Consider the following 21,656-nt stretch of genomic DNA (forward strand, 5'->3'; position numbering starts at 1 on the left):
GGCTCACTCTCACACTGAACAACAAATTGCTGTGAGTTGTCACAGCAACAAGAGTGGTAGCAGCTGCAGCTGTGACAATGAATACATTCAATACATAAGACCTGGGGAAGGGGAGCTGGAATGAGTAGACACACACACACACACACGCACACACACACGCACATGCACACGCACACACAGAATACAGTAAAATGGGCCAACCAGCCCAGTGCAAGCTTTCTCTTTGGATGATGCTCAAAGCCGCCAGAAGAGACCCTTCCAAGTGTAAAGGCCCTATCGTTAGCAGGATTCACTTCTCCAGGTAAGATTTTCAGGACTTATGTAACTGTCCCTCTGGAATGGGCTATATTTAGATATGCCATGTGGTCCCGGAAACTTCTGCTCCTCATGTAAGGGTGAACCCAGAGCTATTCTCATATTGGAAATCTGTGACACTCTGGAAGGCACAGGGAACCACATTTTTATTAGCACCATATTGGATAGTAATGAGTTTGATCAAGGCTAATCATTTGCTCTTCTTTGTCCCTTAGCAATAACCCTGGGCTGGCTTCTGGCTCAGACTATAAAGATGGGAAGAAATCATTTAAGCAAGGAAAGATCTAGAACCTGATCTCAGTAGATGCTACAGATGGACAGCATAAGTATGCAAATTCCTGGGTGAGTACCCACTTTCAACTCAAACTAGCAATAGGGGAATTATAGTTAGGGGGACTTTACATACGAGATATTTTTAAAAATCTGAGTTATCACTTAACCTGAGACCTGAAAAATGCAGAAGATAGTTATGATGAAAGAAGATTACCCTAGGCGGGGTGGTGGTGGGGAATGGCAAAGTCAAAGTCCCTGAGACAGATATAAACTTGGATGGTGAAAGAACAGAAAGCTGGCTGATACGGACAGAGTTAGGGAGCAAGGATAAGCCCAGTATAAGATAAGGGGATGGGAACTGGACGAGTCTGTTAGCAATGGAGATGGAGTAAAGTGGATACACTTATCTTATAAAGGGAAAAATGATGGACTGATTACAAGGTTGAGGAAAGGATGGCCATAAATGCTAGTACTTCCATTACTGGCTTGACCCACTGGGTAGATGGTAGCACCACTTAATGAAATAAGGAAAATGGAAAGAGAAAGAGGTTAAGGTGTTGAGAACCAAGAATTCTGTTTTGGACTTTTATCACAAAAATAAATCAGTGGAAGAGAATAAGTTCTCAGAATCATTACAGTTATGAATAGGAAATTTAAAATATCACAAATATTTCAATCCTGTGAGTAGAGTATAACTTAGGGAATAGAAAATATTGATGTGATTGGCTACTCATCAGGAAAAAAATTAAGCTAGAGTATCGCCTCATATACAAAAACACTTCAAATTGGATCAACAGTTTAAAAAATAGTGTTGGAATAGCTAAATATCTGTATAAAAAATAAACGTCAACTCTTACTACATGCCATACACAATAATTAACTCAAAATGGAACAGAGATCTAACCATAAGATCTTAAATTACTGGATAGTTAGAAGAAAACATAAAATTTTCGTGACATTGGGTTAGACAAAGATTTCTTAAACATGCTGGAAAAAGCAAAAATTAAAAAATTGATAACGTTTTTTCCGAAATAAAAGCCTTTGTTTTTTGAAAGACAGTTAAAAAAATGAAAAGAACTAGCCACAGATTGCAAGAAGACAGTTGCAAAGCATATTTCCGACAAAGGACTTGCATCTGGAATATATTAAGAACAGGTAAAACTTAATAAGAAAACAACCCAATTTTTTTTTCTAAAGGGGGAAATACTTGGATACTTCACCTACAAATGGCAGGTATAAGCACATAAACAAGATGCTCACCATCACTAGTTATCATGTGAATTCAAATTAAAGCCACAATGAGAGATCACTGCACACTGGAATGGCTAAAATTAAAAAGCTTGACAATACCAAGTGCTGGGGTAAATGTGGAAAAAACAACACTATGCATTTCTGTCATGAATGCAAAATGGCACAGCTATTTGGAAAGATAGCATGGCAGTACTTTTTAAAGTTAAACATAAAATCACCATATAACTCTGCATGCTCACATTTAGATACTTACTCAAAAGAAATGAAATAGGTACGTCTGTACAAAGTTTTTTACTCAAAGGGTTTTGCATTTGAGTAAATAATAATATTATAGTATATAATAAAACTATAGTAATGTAATAACAACATTATGTGTAATAACCAAAAGCCAGTAGTAATTTCAAATATCCATTAACTGGTAGATAATTGAGTTGTGCATTATCCGCACTATGGAACATCACTCAGTAATAAAAATGAATTAAACATTAACATATGTGAAAATGTGGATGCATCCCAAACATAAAAGTGAGAGGAGACAAACATGAAAGACTATATACTTCATGAGTCGATTCATGCAATATTCTACAAAGGTAAAGCTATAGAAAGAGAAGACAGGTAATATGTGAGGTAATATGAGAGGTAATATGAGAAAATATTTTAGCATGCTGTGAGGTAATATGAGAAAATATTTTAGCATGCTCAACAGCCTGATTTTGGTGGTTACATGACTATACACAATTACAAAAATTCATCAAGCTGTATGCTTAAAATGAGTGAATTTTGTTGTATGCAAATTACATCTCAATAAGAAAAAAGTAAATAAAAATAAAACATTAAAATCATTAGAAGAAAATTTAAGTGACTTTATAATCTCAGGGTGAAGGATAGCTTCCTAAACAAAAGAGTAAAAAATGCATTTATGCTGAGTGAAATAAGTCAAGCGGAGAAAGTCAATTATCGTATGGTTTCACTTACTCGTGGAGCATAAGGAATAACATGGAGGACATTAGGAGAAGGAAAGGAAAAGTGAATTGGGGGAAATCGCAGGGGGAGACGAACCATGAGAGACTGTGGACTGTGAGAAACAAACCGAGGGTTTTGGAGGGGAGGGGAGTGGGGGGATGGGTGAGCCTGGGGGTGGGTATTGAAGAGGGCACATATTGCATGGAGCACTGGGTGTGATGCATAAACAATGAATCTTGGAACACTGAAAAAATAAAATAAAATTAAAAAAATTAAAAAAAAAACCCAGACATACTTGACAACATAAAAATTTAAAGATATATTTTACAGTATGAGGCTAACCAGAAATGGTAAACCATAAAGGAATACTTGCCACATTTATGCCTGACAAAGATGGAATATCTCTAATGAGTAATAAGATCTTACTAATTGTTTTATATGAAAAAGACAACATGGTAGAAAAATATCCAGAGTGTACAAAGGCTGGAGAAAGAGTACAATGCCCAAATGGCTAAGAAATGTGTGAAGAGATGCCTAACCTCACTAGTAGTGAGCATAGTGAAAATTATAGGGTGTGAGACCATTTTCATCCATTAGACTGGAAAGATTAAAAGAAGCAATGACCAGAGGGTGTAGGGAAGTGGGCCACCTCACACATCATTTAATCCAGCAATCCCACTTTTGAAGCTGTAGCTTATTGAAATAAATGCACCAATAAATGAGGCTATCTGTACAACAGTGTGTATTGAAAAAGTGCTGGAAATTGAAATAAAGAAAAACTGGAAGTTATTTGCATGGGAGAAATGGCTGAATAAATTCTGACCCATCTATGCTACAGATTACCCTGTGGACATTTAGAAATAAGTTAGATTTATTTATTAAACTGTAGGTGATATTCATGATATATTTTATTTTATTTATTTTATTTTTTTAAAGATTCTATTTATTTATTTGACAGAGATCACAAGTAGGCAGAGAGGCAGGCAGAGAGAGATAGAGAGGAGGAAGCAGGCTCCCTGCTGAGCAGAGAGCCTGATGCAGGGCTTGATCCCATGACCTTGAGATCATGACCTGAGCCGAAGGCAGAGGCTTTGACCAACTGAGCCCCAGGTGCCCGTATATTTTCAATTAGAAAATCGCTTAGAGTAATATGATTTTATTTTTGTAAAAATCACCACAACCAAAACCCTACACAGGTACACGTACTGTGTCTGAGCTCTCCGCAAAAGGGTATCAGCACATTGTCAATGTCGGTAAACTCAGGAGAGGGAATGAGATTAGGAAGAGATTATTAACTCCCTTATATACTTTTGTATGTCTTTATCCTTGCAGTTACATCATCAGACACAGTAAGTTAGTATGATTTTTGTAAAATCATAATTTAAAAGTAATAAAGAATATCTAAAAAAGACATACCATATTCTTCAATTTCAAGATACTATGTATTGTGAGATGGCTACCAATCTGGGCAAAAGTTTTGTAGAAAAATAGCATACTCCCATAGTAAATGTATATATCAAGTGTAAGGTGCATCCCAATTTCAGAAGCATCGCAAAGGTGAAGATAAAATTGAAGTTAGTGGGACAGGACAACATTTTTATTAGTTATATCCCTCTTGCCCAATTTTCTTTCCCCTCTCTTGAGGAGGGCACATCTGTTAACTACCATATATTTCCTAAGCGCTTGCACATGTGAGCACATGTGTGGTCACACACACACACGTGCACACACACACACACACACACACACACACACCCTAATCTATCCTTAGTTTACTGGCCTTTTGCATACTTGAAAACAACTTAATGATGGGTGTGGTGATGCAAATTTTGTGGATCAGACGCAGATACATTTTTCTGGTTAGGAAAGGGAAAGCAATGGAAGAGAGAAGCAATCATGGAGGCTGAAGGAGGCCTGGGGAGATGAGGTTTGAAGAAAGAAAAGGAGATTTCGAAGCCAGTGAGCAAGAAAAACGGTCTTGGGAAGAGATGTCCATGGAAGGTTCCTTATGTTCAAATAAAAATGCTGTATTTTGCCACACATACATCAATGCCTATGTCCTCTATGGAAACTTGAGTAGAGCCTAGAAGCTCCCTAACACCTTGGGAAGTGATTTGCATTTTAGAAATGAGAGTTGCTTCAAGACAGATACAGGCTGAAATTGGATACTGGCCATGGGAGGCCAGACAGACATGGATAATAAGAGAATTTAGGAGATAAGTTCTTACTGCTACTATATTAATTTTTGTTGTTTGGGAAATGGGGACTTTCATAGAGATCATAGATCTTTAGTCTACAAAATTATGCAAATTTAATGCACAAGTAATTATCATATGAAGAATTATATGCAGAGCTTAAATTGTGGATTAAGGCAGGTTGTAGGAGGAAGGACTTACAAACACTTGAATACAGTAATCAATCTTGACTCCCAAATTGAACTGCAAAGGCTAAAACTGTAACTGAATAATTTAAGGAATGTCTGTTTTCACTGATACTCTCATTTTATGAGGCAACACCACAGGTGTCTGTGGCAACAAAACCAATCTAAACGAAACCAATCTAAAATCACTGAGGTCTAGGACTACCTGGGTGGATCAGTCAGTTAAGCGTTCGACACTTGATCTCAGCTTAGGTCTCGATCACAGGGTCTTGAGTTCAAACTCTGCATTGGCCCCACACTGGGTAAAGTCAGTGAGGTCACATTTCCTAAGACTCTGGTAATGGATGGTCACAATGATGGTTAATTCTGTTTATGTTTTCAGTGAATTAAATTGATCATTAAATTAGGGCTTTCAGTTTTTGATAGGTTTTTCCTATTGTTTATTCTTCTAATAATAAGGAAATGCAGAATATGAGAAAATGTAAAATATACCAGAATGCAAAAAAGAAGAAAGCAGTTTTGATCTATTTTATTCTAGTCTTTTTTCTATGCATGTGAAGGCATAAAAATATAATTTGTTTCTATCTAAAGGTATAATGAAAAATGTAAAATACAATTTTTTAAATTAAATAAAAACATACTTATCCTACAAATATTTATGAAGTGCTTACTATGGTACCAGAAAAAAATTCAATCTCAGAAATAAGTGTTCTAGATGAGGAGAAACAAAGACCAAAGTTGTCAGTGTAGATTGTCCCTACCAAAAGGTAAAATTACTTATGCCTATTCATTCTCCATAACACCATTTAATAAGACTTCTTGTGTTTATGGATACCTAATTATTTCCATTTGCATTTGATATTTTTTTAGAGTTTATGTGAGGGTGGAAAAGGAATATATTATAAAATGTTTAATATTTAGAGATGCAGTGACTTTCATTTGACTTTATTTTGTATATTTACTCATAGATTCATCCATGTTGATGTCTGTGGCTATACATCATATATACAGAATTCTATATACAGAGGTGTTACATAGAATTACATTGTATCGAAATACTCCAATTTATTTAACCTTTCTATTGTAAATGAATTTCCAGTTTTTGTCCAAAAAAACACCTATGTCACTGTGAGTATTCTCATGAGCATGTATCTTGGTACATACACACAAGCACTTCTCTAATGCCTAGGAGTGAAATTCCTGGGTAGAAATGTATGAATATTTCAATTTCATTGGAAAATGCTACTGTTTTTTAAGATTGTTATATTCATTTCTACTTCCATCAGCAGTGGATTAGATATCTGATTATTCCAATCTTACCAGCATTTAATTTTATATGATGCTCTAATTTTTGGCCAATCTGTGCAGTTGTATCTAATTGTGATTTTAATTTTAACTTTCTTGGTTGCCCATGAGCCAAATAACTTCATGGATTTGTCATTTGAGTTTCCTTCTCATTCAGTGCTTGTTCAAATCTTCAACTCATTTTTTCTAATGCACTGTCTGCACTTTTCTTATCGATTTTTGTAATTAAATTAAAAAATTAAGATTATGTATATTTACATGCAACGTAAAGAAATCCTACTAATCAGCTTCCTCCAATGGTAACATGTATCATGACTACTGAATAATATTACAATCTGGAAAGTGATGTCGATAAAATCCACAGATATTATCCACATTTCTCTTTTTATATGTACTGGTGTGCGTGTGTGCGTACATGTGTGTATACTTAGTTCTTTCCAATTTTATCACATGTAAGTTTGTGCATCTATTGTCTCAGTGAAGATATTGAACAGTTCTGTCACTACAAGAATCCCTACTATCACCCTTCTATAACCACATCCATCTTCCTAATCACCCTCCTCCACCTCCTCTGAAAACCACTGGTTTGTTCTCTATCTCTACAGTTTTGTCCTTTTAAGCATGTTGTATAAATGGAATAATACAGCATGTAAGCTCTCTATTTGCTCACGTTAATTCCCTGGTGATTCATCCAAGTTGTTGCCCAATCATTTCTTTTAATGTAAATATGCCCACATGTCTGTGGCATTCCTTTCTGATTTTCCTCCGTTGTGACCCACCATTATGTTTTTTTCCAATACCATCACTAGGAACTATTGTTAGTTTATATAAACTTCTCTCTTCACCCTTGGGGTACAGTGAGTACATTTTCACACTTTTGCTGAAGTCATGACCCTGAGATACTGTCACATGTAGTGTACATTGATTTCTATCATTGAGTGCCCTGAGATTCTAATGTGGACTTAGTGCATGCTCTGTAAGGCAAAGTCGTTCAAATACACTTTGGGATAAAAAATTTGAAGAAAGCATTAAAAAACCCCTCAAAATGGGATAAGGTTACCTAATTAAAATCATAGTTATTCTAAAGTACATCTTAAAAAAAGCTCTTTACTCACCCTTCAAAGATTTCAATCCATCAAACTATAGTTTTCAATTGATTGCCCTGCTCTGAACATAGATTCTGTAATTTTTATTTGCATTTGCTTCTTCATTGCTATTTTGCTTTGGAATATCTATGAGGGAAACAGTACTAAGGATAAACATTTTCTGACTAAAAGAAAAATTTCCAGTTCCCTAGGTCTTCATGAATGGCACTGGCTTTATTTTTTAGCTAATTAAGACATCTCTAATTTGTTTCCTAGGTTCTAGAGTTAGTCCAGTGCTTGACATCCCATTAAGGTGTGTTAAAAGAATGAATTAAATTTGTAGATTTTTCTGTTTTTTGCTTAATCAGACCTTGAAATTGCAAAAGTAGTGTGCATGAACACAAATGCTGCTTCTTGCTATTGACAGGTTAACAAGCAACCCTATAGATCCCCAAAACCAAAGATTAGAAATTAAAATGGAAAGTAAAGAAGATGACAGAAAAGCTAAAGAAAACACAGGTACGAGCTTTTAAAACTTCAAGAGAACAAAGGTGCCAACCTCCTTATTAGTCCCCTGATTTAAAAGTCTAATTTCCCTTTTATCATATCTGCACACTTAAGTATAAACACACCATTAGTCACAGGGTACTCGAAGGTGCTTTAGAAAGCTAGGTAGAGACTTGGGGACAGAATTCCTTCAGTGCGTTCTAATGAGGTAATAGCTGTGACACATAGATCATCGACTGCAGGAGCATGAACTTACCTTAGGGATCATCTTTTCAACCCCCTTAATTATAAAGATGAAAAAAAAATAGAGATCGAAAGGAGGTTTTTGATTTATCCAAGGTTACCCACTTGATGGAGGCAGAACCAAGCTCAGATCTCAGATGAGTTAAGCCATGTCAGTATTGATCTATTTGACACAAATCAGGGAATGTTAGCCTGGAAAATGCTTTGCCTGCTCAGTTGGCAAATTTGTATTGGTCACCAACTCTACATTGTGCAACGTGCTGGGAATGATGTGCACAGAGGTGGATAAAATAAGGTCTTACTCACTGTGAAGCTTGCTGGTTTCTGGGGAGTTAGACATGCAACAAGATGCATTACTGTAGACGGTGTGAAGTGCTACAATGGGGACATAAACAAAATGCTGAGAAATCACTGAGGAGGGACTCACCAAACAGTTCATTGCGATGTTTTTGTCATGTCCCTCCAAGTCACTGAACATTTCTTTCAAGGAGGCTGTGGTGAGAGGGGATATATCATATAACTTACTCTGGACTTGACAGAAACGACTTGATTGTTCAAGGTGTTTCTAGTTCTATTATAGTGCAAAGAACTGTGTGTTCGTGATTACTTTTGCTTTGATTATAAGCACTGAAAGAATAATGCCTAAAAACAGACTCTGATACACACCAAGAGATGCAGAACTGTTTGGATATTTGACAAAAGAAAAAGTTATAGGGAAAATATACTTTGCCTTCATAAAATGGTAAGTGGAAGATTCCCACATGCATCTGAGAGTACTTTTTCAATTTGCCTCCCCAAGATGCAATGTTCTACATCTTTAATTTGCCCATGATATATATAGAATGCACATATTTTTTATTTTTTTTCCCCAGAGCAGAACACATATAAAAGGACGATGGCTCTGCTGCTCTATGAATCTCCTTTCCCTAGTTTCCTCTTCCTCTTCACTAACAGATACTGACTGATTGAGATCTACTTCTCTTCAGTTTTTTTTTTAAGATTTTATTTATTTATTAGATACAGAGAGAGAGATCACGAGTAGGCAGAGAGGCAGACAGAGAGAGAGGGGGAAGGAGGTCCCCTGCTGAGCAGAGAGCCTGATGCAGGGCTCGATCCCAGGAGCCTGAGATCATGACCTAAGCCAAAGGCAGAGGCTTAACCCACTGAGCCTCCCAGGCGCCCCCTTCTCTTCAGTGTTATCTGCCCCAGTACCACACTGCAAAACATTCATTCTTGCACCTCTACTTTACTTCCTTTTTATTTTATTCTCCAATTGTGGACATTTTTTGAGCCCTGTGTTGGATTCCTTCAGGCCACTACTAATTTCAGTTGTGTTTGTGGTGGAAAGTTCTAAGCATGGGCCTCTCCAAAGCCTTAGGGGGCTTGCTTAACTTGGATGTAGCTAGTACAGAAATGCAGAGAGGTTATTGCCTTAAGGAACCCCCACAACCAGTGCAGAAGTTTAATACCTTAGCTTTTGTCTTTGGGTGGGAAAAGTCCAGGAAGCATTTCATACAGCATCTGGAAGCATCCCCAAAGCAATTGAGCCCCAGTTACCCATTGCAATAAGCAATTTGATAAAGATCCTGTTATGGTCATTGTCCCCCTTCCCCCACTTCTCACGCTTGCTCCCTTACTATAGGTGATCCCTATGCTCACCTCCCAAATACTGCCTATACCCAAATCCTTATCTCAGGCTTTGCTATCAGGGACCTAAGCTAAGACACTTCAACATTCTGAACTCTTTTTCTAATCCTCTGTAGCCTTGGTTAACATGTGATCATTATTGCTTTGACAATAGGATAACATTTTTCTGGGTCTAAGTCATTGGTGTTTACTCTACATAATAAACCATTTTATAGTATCATGTCCAAAATTTGCTACACTGTACAATCACTAAGTCTGCTCAGGGATGGAGTAAATGGAAAAAGGTAGCAGGGCAAGTAGACCAGGAAAACTATATAAACTCAAAGGAACATTGCTTTCTGCACTAAATTTTGTTTCTCCAGAGGACTCTGTTGGAGAGAGGGAGAAAGTAGGACATGTTTGTAGTCTGGCCAATTGTGTAACTGCTCAAACAGTTTACTGTTCCCAACTGTTGGCTTAGAAATTGTCCATTTTAGGTGAAAGACTTACTTCATTATTTTCTTCTTCTCCCTTCTTGCTATAACAGTAATAAGTGCTCATTGTAGAAAACATAAAATACTCAGAAAACCGTAAAGAAAATGAGAATCATGTATGATTCCATATCCCATAGTTAACCACTATTAATATTTACTAAATGCCACTTCAGTGTTGAGAATACGTATAGAAGAAAATAGTAGAGGTAAGGAGAAAGATAGAGGGAACACATTTTATTTCTAGTTTTGAGTCCTATTTTTTTTCATTTAACAATATTTTATGATGTCACTAAGAAATCTCTTAAGTAACATCATTTTAAAAAGCCCACAAATCATTCTGCTTTAAATTTCCAGTGTTCCATTATTAAGGTAACACTGGGACAAATATATTTTGTGTATAAATATATGAAACTGATATTTCCCATATACAGAGCCCTGGAAATGGGATAAATGGGTAAAAGAGCAAGTGCCTATATAAAGATCTAGATGCTTATCACCAAATTACTCTCCATGTTTTATGATTTGCACCTTCTTGCAGGGCTGACTTCATGAGTACGTAGCCTCTGTATTTGGAGAGGGACCCGTACTCAGAAGGACCCAGGCCTGGTTTAATGCTCCTTGCTATTGCTATCTTGACATTCTAAATGATTTTTGAACAGAGGTCTTTCGTTTTCATTTTGTACTGGACCCCCCAAATTTTATTGCTGGTCCTGCTTTCATGAGAAAACCTGGACATCATGTTAAAAGTACTCTGTAATAGGAGGGTGCCTGGGTGGCTCAGTCAGTTCAGCATCTGCCTACAGCTCAGGTCATGATCCCAGAGTCCTGGGATTAAGCCCCGCATCGATCTCCCTGCTCAGCAGAGAGCCTGCTTCTCCCTCTCCCTCTCCCTGCTTGTGCTCTCTCTCTCTCTCTCTCTCTCACTTTCTCAAAATAAGTAAATAAATAAAAATCCTTAAAAACAAGTACTTTGTAATAAGAGATATGGAAAAATATGTGAGAGTAAGATTCAAGTAGAAATCTTTTTTCCCCCAATTTCTTTTCCTTTATTCTCTTTTTCTCATTGGGTATTGTCTCTATATATCCAGTCCATTTTGTTTGTTTGTTTTTGTCTCCTATTACATAAGGAGTTTTAGCAAGGTCTACTCAAGAATTGTGAGCAGTACCAATCTGATTAGTTAAGATGCAGTCATTTCTTGCCTTAGCTGTTTTTGCACTTACATGGTACTATGCCACTATTTCAAATGGTTGAGTAGGAAACTGCTTGTTAGTTGGAAAATAATACCTGCATCCCTATGTATAACTTTGTCTTGTTGAAGATGGCAATTTAGAATGAAAAAAAAAAAAAGGATAGAAAAACAACAATATGGTCAAAAGAGCACACCAAGAGAACAAATTGAGAAATATCTTTTTTCTTTCTTTTTTAAAAGATTTTACTTATTTATTTGTGAGCAAGCAAGAGAGAGAGAGAGAGAGAGAGAGGGGAAGAGCACAGGCGCGGGGAGGGGAAGAGGCAGAGGGGGAAGCAGGCTCCCGCTGAGCAGGGAGCCCCATGTGGGGCTTGATCCCAGGACCCTGGGATCATGACCTGAGCCTAAGGCAGAGGCTCATCCAACTGAGCCACCCAGGCTCCCCCAAATTGAGAAATATCTATATTTCTACAGTTATTCATACCCATATCTATGTCTTTCTGTCATTATTATATTTTACCAGATTAATACTTTTCAGGTAGTTTGGTGGGCTTTATTCTATTTATTAAAGACACTTGAGTCTATTTTCCTATAGGCAGTTATGTATGTTGTGATTACTTGCAATGTTTTTGAATTCTAGTAATTTATATGAGGGTGCAGATGAATTGCATTTTTATCCACCAATTCAGTTTTACTGATTATCTTCATGATTTTAGATTCTTTCATCCTTTTATGACCTACATGATGCTGGCCATATGACAGCCCCATTTCTTGTTGGCATTTTATAATTCATTTTTTTTCACATTACTGAGGTATTTGTCAGGACTTTCAATTGCATGTCCTGGAACTTAAATGATAACCATAAGCTAAAAATAAGTAATACTACAGCTCATAGAAGGATTTATGTTTGGCCCTTGTGTGTTTAAGTGCATCTACTGTGAGAGTTGTGGTGTGCTCATATTTTGACGGTCCTACCGAGGAGGGGATTTTGGCAGATGAAACAATAGGCCCATTTCTCTGTGTAATCCAAGTCCAGCATTATTTTCTTCCAGGAGCCTGTATTGAGATTACATATGCTTTGTACTGTGGGTTCAAGTCTTACAAGCACAAAAATATCAAATAATGATGATAATCACTCTTGAATTTGCAACAATTATTTCATGTAAAAACCGCTTAAATGTGAATACAAGATGAAAAATACTTAAAAATACAATATAATATAGAAAGCTAGCCTTGTTGCTTAAAAATTAATTTAAAAGTCAAGGAAAAAAGCTTAGAAGAAAGTCTATGTTTACCAACTTGACAAAATCACATTAAAGCACATAAGGTTTAAAAATGATGACGAAAAAAACCAAACCAAAACAAAACAAAACCCAAAAACCCACCAAGTTATCTCAGGACAATTGACATATAATTGTAGGCAAATTGATTGATTCATTATGGACCTGCCAATGAAATAAAGAACACTTACTGGCTAAAATACACATCAAATTATTTGGAAATACAAAACAAGGAAGAACTTTCCAAAATTCTAAAGAATGAGTAAATGTTTAAATTATAGAAGTCTTTTCATAACTATCTCATGTTACTTTAACATTACAATTATATAAAAACCAGTGATGAGGAAAATTTATTTTTAACTGACTTAACATTTTGACCAATTTCATTTTAGCCACTCCATTTGCAATCATTGAACACAGGCACAAGGCTTAAAATTGGAGAACGGTAGTGATAATGTACATTAAAATTTTCTAGAGTATTAAAACTTAGCATTTATCTGGTTTAGTTTTTCTCTGTTGCTGTTTGATGGGATGATGCAATTCTTTATTATGAATCTTCTTTTCCATTACCGTGTGCGGAGCTACTATAGTTGTGGTTGGCTTGTCTATCCCCTTTTCTTCTTTATTTTTGTAATTCTTCGTGGAGAGTCTATGTAGTATATTATATAGGTCTGTTATTTTTGGAGTGATATGTATGGATTATAATCCAAATACAGTCATTTCTTTGGTAGAGAAGTTGAATCCAGTCCATACCATTTTTGTATTGTCCGGGAATGGTTTTCACTATACCCAATAGCTTTGGTCTTCAGAAAATTTAAAAAACACTACATCAAAATAAAGTTATTTTCACTTATAATTTTGAAAATCAGTTTGGTTCTTCAAATTTCCTAAGCTTTTGTTATTTCAACAATATTTTCATAATTCAGGCCTGTGTTTCTGGAAACATGGCATAGTCATACTTTTCTCTTAACAAACAAAAAAACAACCCCCCCCCCCAAAATGGGCCCAACTGAAAACCAGGAAAATGCTGACCTAGAAAGAGAGAAAATATTTAGATGGATAAATAACCACGGTACTGTAACAAAAACAAAAACAAAAACTAAAAACCAACAAAATAAAACTCCAAAATATTAAAAACTGGGGTCTATCTCTAGTCATGACAACAAAGACTGAGTGGGAGCTTAGACTTCCACCTTGTTATAATAAGGCACCTCAACACCTCACCAGCAAAGAAATAGAAAGTCTCAGCAAAAAAAAAAAAAAAAAAAAAGAAAGATATAAAGAAGAACCAAATGAAAAACTTAGAGGTGAAAACAGAGTTGAAAAATTTAGAGTTAAATATAGAGATCACCGGATGGACTCAACAGCAGCATAGAGGGGCAGAGGAAAGAATCAGTGACCTGGAAGACAGAACAACAGAAATGATCCAATCTGAAAAATAGAACAGAGCCTCAGATATGGGAGACCATAACACTGGTATCATCAAATGTTGGGAGCCATGAGGCCTGGTCGAGGGCATTGCCCCGCTAGGTTAAGGTTTGAACTGATGCAGGCCTAATCCTGCCGAGGGCTGGATACCCCCACAGATAAGCATGGTCTAATAGGCTCTTGCCTTTTTCTCTGATCCCCATATCTCTCTCAAATAAAGAGCCCCTTGCTAATCTTCCACAAACATCTCTCAGGCTTGTGGGCCAGAGCAACTTCAAGGAGGTAAATTATTCTGTACTAGGACACTGGAGAACTTTAGATGTGTACCGTGATAGATGGTTTCCTCCCTAGGTTAATGTTTGTCTGGTGCTTTCACAAGCTGAGCCATTGAAATACACCCTGCCTCCTGCAAAGGTAACGCCTTCTCGTTCCTATTTCTCTCCTATATACTTAGCTTCTCTAGATAGCTTCTCATTTTCCACTAACCTATATCCTGTTTTCCTGCAGTTCCTTACCACCTAGTTCATCCCTAAATCTTCTCATTTTCCATTAACCTATGTCCTGTTTTCCTGCAGACCCCAGAATAAGTTACCAAAAAGCACATATTTGTGCTACCTCCCATGGCTTTCTGAAGGACATGATTACTCAAGAAGCAATACCCTGTCCCCCATCGCTGGCGCCAGTCTGTCCCCATTATAGCTTAACTAGAATAACATGTGCTGAACAAAGAGAAATTATCTGATGGGTGCTTGAGTCCTTTGATGTCCTTTGCACGAATGTAACCCCCTACCCCAAGTGAACTGCCTATATAAGAAGCTCTAAAATCAGAATAAAGATGGAGATGTCTGACTACTGACCAGAGCTTGCATTTGTGGCTCTCTCATTCCTCTTGCTGACACCGCCCTTCCTTCAGGGACATCTGGACCTGCCGAGGCTGGACCCCGGCAATCAGAGTCCCTCAACGAGAGAAAAGAGTGGGCAAGGCTGAAAAGTACTTCAAGAAATAGTGGCTGCAAACTTGCCAAATTTGGCAGAGATACCTACAAAAATGGGATAAATCTAAAGAAATCTTTGCCAAGAAACATAATAATTAAGCTTCTGAAAACTAAAAACAAAGGGAAAATATTGAAAGCAATTTTGAAAGAAAACAATACCTTATTTACAGAAAAACAATGAGAAAGACAGGCAACTTTGATAATTCAGACTAAGATGCTGAGGGTCTGGTTTAAAGCCCACTTGGCCAGTGGTTTTTTCAACAGATGTCCAGATATTTATTGCTCTATGAAGATTAAAAATCTTGGAGGTTGTTTACACTCCTAGACAAGATATAAATGAAAAGAAATAGGATTCTAGAAGGTACAGTGAGAGGAGTTATTCAAGGGGGGATTAAAATATTGGTTCTGACCTTTTTCTCTTTTTTTTATCATGTGTGTTCTTTACCTCAGAGAACTACTGAGAGCAAAAGGCAGGGCTAAAAGTAGTTAAACTTTTTGTATTAACAGATTACTTGTATACTTTCTGATGTGGCTTTGTCTCTTTTATATATGTAGAATGAAATACTATTCTTAGAAATGTTCTTTGAAGATGATAGACAATAATATGATATACTCGCATGTCTTTTTCTCAGACTCGCATTATGTTCTCATCTCTATTGATTCATTTAGTAGCAAAAGTTTCACTAGATTGTGAGGGTCTTAAGGACAGTGACTTGACCTTGAATTCCTTAGTGTAGTAGATAATGTGTGGGACCTAGCCAGTATTCAATGTTTGCCCAAAGCATGTATGCATAAATAAATACTGGAATAAATGAATGGACTAGTTATGTAACTAGGTACACATCTGTCCACAAAGCAAAACAAAGCTCTCATAAAATAAAGCCTTTTTCGTACTTTAAAAAAGTTCAGAAATAATATTATATTCTTATTGTTATGCTTTTCTAGATAATTTTGCTTTTCTAGACAATGGCTGGCACTTTGTATAGCCAGAGATCACAAATGAATTTAAATAGTTTTGAGAAGCTATTGAAGCAGGTAAAAGCAAAAGAGGCATTTTGTAATTTGTCAAGCAGTAAGGATTAGCATCTAAAGGTTTTAGATAGGAAAGACACGTAATTATGTAATTAGACATTAGACTAATTATGATATCTAAAGCATGTGACTAAACTTAATTAATTATTTTATAAAATCTAAAATGAAACTTAACTAAAACATTTAACCTTATTTTCCATTATTTCATTATCGAATTATAGAATTTGTCAGTTTCCACCAGCTAACAACATAGACAAAATGACTTCACAACAGCTGTGAAGTTCCTTAAGACTTTTAAAGTGTCAGAACCTAGAATTAAAATATTCAAAAAATTCATTGGTGTATGTTAATATGTATGTGTGTGTGTGTTGTACAGCCTTATAAAGATCTAATTCACATACCATACAATTCATGCATTTAAAGTACACAGTTCAATTCACAGAGTTATGCAGTCATCTCACAGATTTATGCAATTATCTCAACTATTTAATCTTCGAATATTTTCTTCACTCTCTAAAGAAACCCCCAGAACACTAGTGATTGTTCCCTAGTCTTCTTTCTCCCCAGCCCTGCCAAACACCAGTCTACTACTATTCATATTAATGGATTTGCCCATTCTGGACATTTTGTATAAATGAGATCATATAATATGTGGTCACTTTTTACCAGGTTCTTTCATTTAACATAATGTTTTCAAGATTCATCCACATTGGAGCATGTGTCAGGATTTGATTTTGAATTTAAATTCTAAAGAACAATATATTTTAGTCTAGTTAAGTCAATCAAACAAAGACAATTTCGAAGAATAGTCACTCTCACCTGGAATCACCATACTTTGTTTTGAGGAAGAAAGTGTATTTCTCTCCAATTTCTAATAGTACTTTGAAGACAATGTTGCCTTATAAATGCTGAGTGAATGAGTGAATGAAATGGATGTGAAAATAGAGTCAGCTCTAAAGTTGCCCAGTCTCAGCTGCCACTAGATTTCTTAACATTAGAGAGAGCCATGAGCCAAGGAGTTTCCTGAAATATGCTATCAATAGTAACTATACTAATGAGTCAAAAACATCATCTGCAATATGAGGGAAGTGAAGTTATAAATAAATAGTTTATAGACCAGGGGTGGCTAAGAAATGACTCTCCCAGTTCTAAAATTTCTAAAACCATGTGTACTCAATAAATGAACTAACAGCACTTGCCAATCAAGGAAGAGTAAAAACAGAAGAGAATAAATGAAAAATTACCCAAACACACAAGCAACTGTACTAATGTCTACTTTCCAGAGCAGCCTGCCAGAAAACCAATTTGTCTTGATGGATACTGTGAGAACAACCAGAATTTTCACAGTGAGGCTCCTGTACCTGAATGACCATTATATTTTTCCATTTCCACACTCTAAGGGATCATAGAGGGCAGAAGCAGCTGTGTGAAATAGTGGAACCACTGGGAGGTCAGTGAAATGCAATTCAGATAAAGTGAAAAACCTTCCAAATAGTGCCAAGGATCTTTTCAAGCAGATGTCTGATATAACAATGATGACTTGAGAGGAGAATGAAGGTGGAGGTATGTTTTTAAGGAATCAGAAGTCCCTGTAAAATGAATGTCCTGAAACAAAGTCCTGCTAGTTACAAATATTCTATAAATTTGCTCAGATGTATTTTTGGTTTTCTAAGCAATGATTGTACTGGAATGTCAGGTGGGCTTGGGAACACTTCATGTTAGCTTTGTGGATGATTCTGCTGCCTTTTGTTATTTGTCTGGGGAGCACAAGCTGAGGGTTGCAGTTAAGTTTAAAGGTCACAGTAATTTGCATGTATAGTTGGTGATCTTTGTCAAAAGTGCTTTCCAAATATAATTTATAAACCAAAAGTACTAAGAAGAAGGGAAAGAGAATTACATTGCATAACTATTCCTAACCCAGCAGAATGGTTATTAGTTGGAAACTATTAAATGTAATTCTTTAAAATAACCTGGATTTGAAAAACTACCTTTAGACTAGTCACTTTGGAATTATCTAAAGTTTAGAGAATGGGAATGGAGCCATAGGTTTAACATGATTTTTTAAAGTAGTAAATACAAATAGATTCAAAATATCTAAGTATTAAAAAAAAACTAAGTATTTATTGTAGTACTTTTATTTATAAATGGCTAATTGTAGACATAAGAACCCAAAATGAAGCTTGCGACTGGATAACCTGAACCGTATAAGTCTTAAAACCTTAAGATATTATTTTGCAATGACTGTAAAAGAGTAGAATGTATGCAGAAATTTATCTCTGGACTTCCTATCAAGGAATGATGTCTTTAAATAATCCTAAGTAGGATGTTAATTTTCTCGGTTTCTGTGTACGTTCGATTAAGTAAAATTATTGGTTGCCTGTCATGTTCTAGATAGTGTGATAAATGTGATACATTCAAAGTGCCTGCAAATAAGACCAGATAGGGAATAAAATGAGGAGGGTACAGGTGAGCAAAGAAGCAAAGAGGCTCCATTCCCAGCTCCTGTTACAGTCCCTGGGATGTGATGGGGTCCAATAAATTACTGATCTGTGACTGAAGGAATGAATGGAAAAGTGAATGATTGGAAGTTCAGCTGGCTGAGAGTGGGAGGGTTTGTCTCAGCCAGTACTTTATTTACCTGGTCATATCTTATAAACACAAATGTGGAAAAGAAAATAATAAAAGCCACAACACACACAAAAAGTGACTAGGATACAGTACCTATATGCACAAGTTTCTAGTCTATAGGGAAGCTATACATCTTAATAAATTATTCCACTGTATGACCACTGCAATGTAAATATGTAAATATACACAAGGAGCAACTATTTCCTAGAGAGTGGAGTGATTTATAATTCAGGACTGTTGGCTAGGGAAGTTTTACTGGAGGAAATTATTTGAACTCAGGTTTAAAATGGCAAACAGGTAACCAGGAGTCGCCCCTACACACAGGGAAAGAAGAATAGAAGATATGCCAGGAAGTGGCCTTCCATATGCAAAGGCAAGCAACCATGAAACATTATGATATGTTCTAGGATAAAAGAATTATAAGCATTTCTATCTGAGATATAGCTTTTTAAATAACAATAAGGAAACCTTCATATAATCCAATCATTAATTTGACACTGTTTAAGAAAACAGTATGAGTTAGAATAGCCTATTTTTAAAAATGTCACTTGGATTACATCTTATAAAAACATAGATTTTCTTGAATTTGTTTGGATATTTTGGATTGTTTGGATTTGGATTTTTCTTGATTTGTTTGGATTTTTTGATATATGATCAAATATATTTTTTTTACTGTGATTAAAAACAAGACTCCAAGAGTGTTGTTTTTATTATTTTTAAGTCTGTGGCTGAGAGTGCAAGATACATTATGCTTTCCAAATCCTAGTTTTGTCCTGTAGCAGCTAATATGGCCGTGGGAAAGTCACTAACCTTTGGAAGCATCTGTGAACTCAAAATGTCAATCACAGTCCCACCCTGGCCATGCCCTGTCTGAGGAGACTACCCAGCTCACGGTCCCTTTGTATTCTACTATGTGACATTTCAACTTCGTTCATCTTCCTACTTACCGTTCTCTGTGGGGAACATTTCAATTATTCCTACGAGATAGGGATGGGCAAGAGAGTCCCTGCCTGCATTATTCATCTCATACATAAACAAAAAGGGTCATTGAAGGGGCAAGAAAGAGTCGCACGATATTTTCTCTCTTCCCAAATAGAATTAAAACATTTATATTAATCACCTCAGGCTGCCATCACAAAAATACCATAGTCTGGGTGACTTACACAACAGGATTTCATTTCCTCACAGTTCTGGAGGCTGGATGTCTCATCTCAGAGTGCCAGGGAGCTCGCTTCCTGGTTTAGATGGCTGTCTCCTCACTCTGTCCTTCTTTGTTTCATAAGCCAATTAATCCCATTGTGAGGCCCCCACCCTCCTGACCTAATCTAACCCTAATTACCTCCCAAAGGCCCATCTCCAAACATCATCATGTTGGGAGTTACAGCTTCAACATAGGAATTTTAGGGTGACACACACTTATAAGTACATATCAACGTTTCTTTTGATTTTCGTTGTAGAAAGTTTAATTCTTAGAGTAATCTTGTAACAGAGACATCATGTACTTTGGGACCTGAGAGATAAAAATTAAACTATAAGCCCCATTCATATCTACCTTTGTGGTGTGGATAAATTATTTCATTTCTGAACTTCACTTTTTGCTTATGTTAAGTGAACCATAGTGCTGATCTTTTATTTTGCTTCTATATATTATTTGCTATATGCATTGCCTTCTGCTAAGATTTTTATTTTCATTACCTACTTAAATCCTCAAGATAACAGTTCACCCTTCTTTGCAGAGCAATATACTGAAGCTTAGAAAGGTTAAGGAGTTTGTCATTTGGCTAGTGGAAGGATCTGAACCCAAACAAAGCTGATTCTAAAGCCTGTGTCTCTAACCACTGTACTTATTGCCACCACACTTTTAAAGATTGCAGTGAAGACTAAAAGAAATAACATACATATAGTGAATTATGATCTTGACAAAGCATCAGTGCCTGACAAATGTCATTCCGTTTACCCCTGCATTTTTTTCTGCCATTTAATTTAAGGGCCCTATAGAGAGGAAATGTATTCATGAGCAATGTGTTTTACTACAAAAAAAAAATCATACAAAGCAAAAAGATTTTAATGGGCCATGGAAGTCATTTACATGAGATTTTAAAAATATGATTTCCCTTTGGTCTCTGCAAATGAGTTTAAATAAAGTCTTTGAAGATTCCAGAAATTAATTTTCTTTATGCCAAATTTTTGATGAGCTGCTGGAGTGATTTTTCTAGAAAATATCAGTGACTTCTCTGTTATTCTCTCAGAGTACTTGACTGCTACTCAGAGACACCCACAGACACTGGTAAAACTAAGTCTTGTGGCTGCCAGATTCTCTGGGGGAGAAAAAGAGCTTTGCTACGTGAGATGCATTTAATATAAAACAGCTATGAAAGAATAAGAAAAGAATGTGTTGCTTCACTGACAGTTTGACTTTTCAGATTTTAAGTTTCTGTAGTAACTAAAAAGGAATGAAATATTAAAAGCTCTGAAATCTTTGAGTCAGCCATCTTTATATTCCCTCTAAATTAAAATAGAGCTATGTCCATGTAATAAAACATAGCGTAGCCCTCAATGCTGTGCAAGGGACTGCTATGTTTCTCATTTGACTCGAGATGTACAGTCACACATTAAATAAAGGAACTGCGATTTTATTTATTTATTTATTTATTGGTTATC

General features: G+C 36.2%; 1 long non-coding RNA gene across 3 annotated transcripts in view; it reads left to right on the top strand.

The window, feature by feature from the left end:
- Positions 1–15,480, top strand: part of LOC308352927 — a 30,658-nt gene extending 15,178 nt beyond the window's left edge. The window contains exons 3-6 of one of the 3 annotated variants that reach the window (XR_013967704.1): positions 531–657; positions 1,786–1,821; positions 14,692–14,754; positions 14,916–15,480. This is a non-coding gene — a long non-coding RNA (uncharacterized lncRNA). Of the gene's footprint in view, positions 1–530; positions 658–1,785; positions 1,822–4,666; positions 5,833–14,691; positions 14,755–14,915 lie in introns of those variants that run through there. The other 2 variants (XR_013967705.1, XR_013967706.1) reach the window with 2 other exon arrangements.
- Positions 15,481–21,656: the final 6,176 nt, after the last annotated feature.

Source organism: Martes martes (assembly GCF_963455335.1).
Source record: "Martes martes genome assembly, chromosome: 12".
Taxonomy (NCBI): domain Eukaryota; kingdom Metazoa; phylum Chordata; class Mammalia; order Carnivora; family Mustelidae; genus Martes; species Martes martes.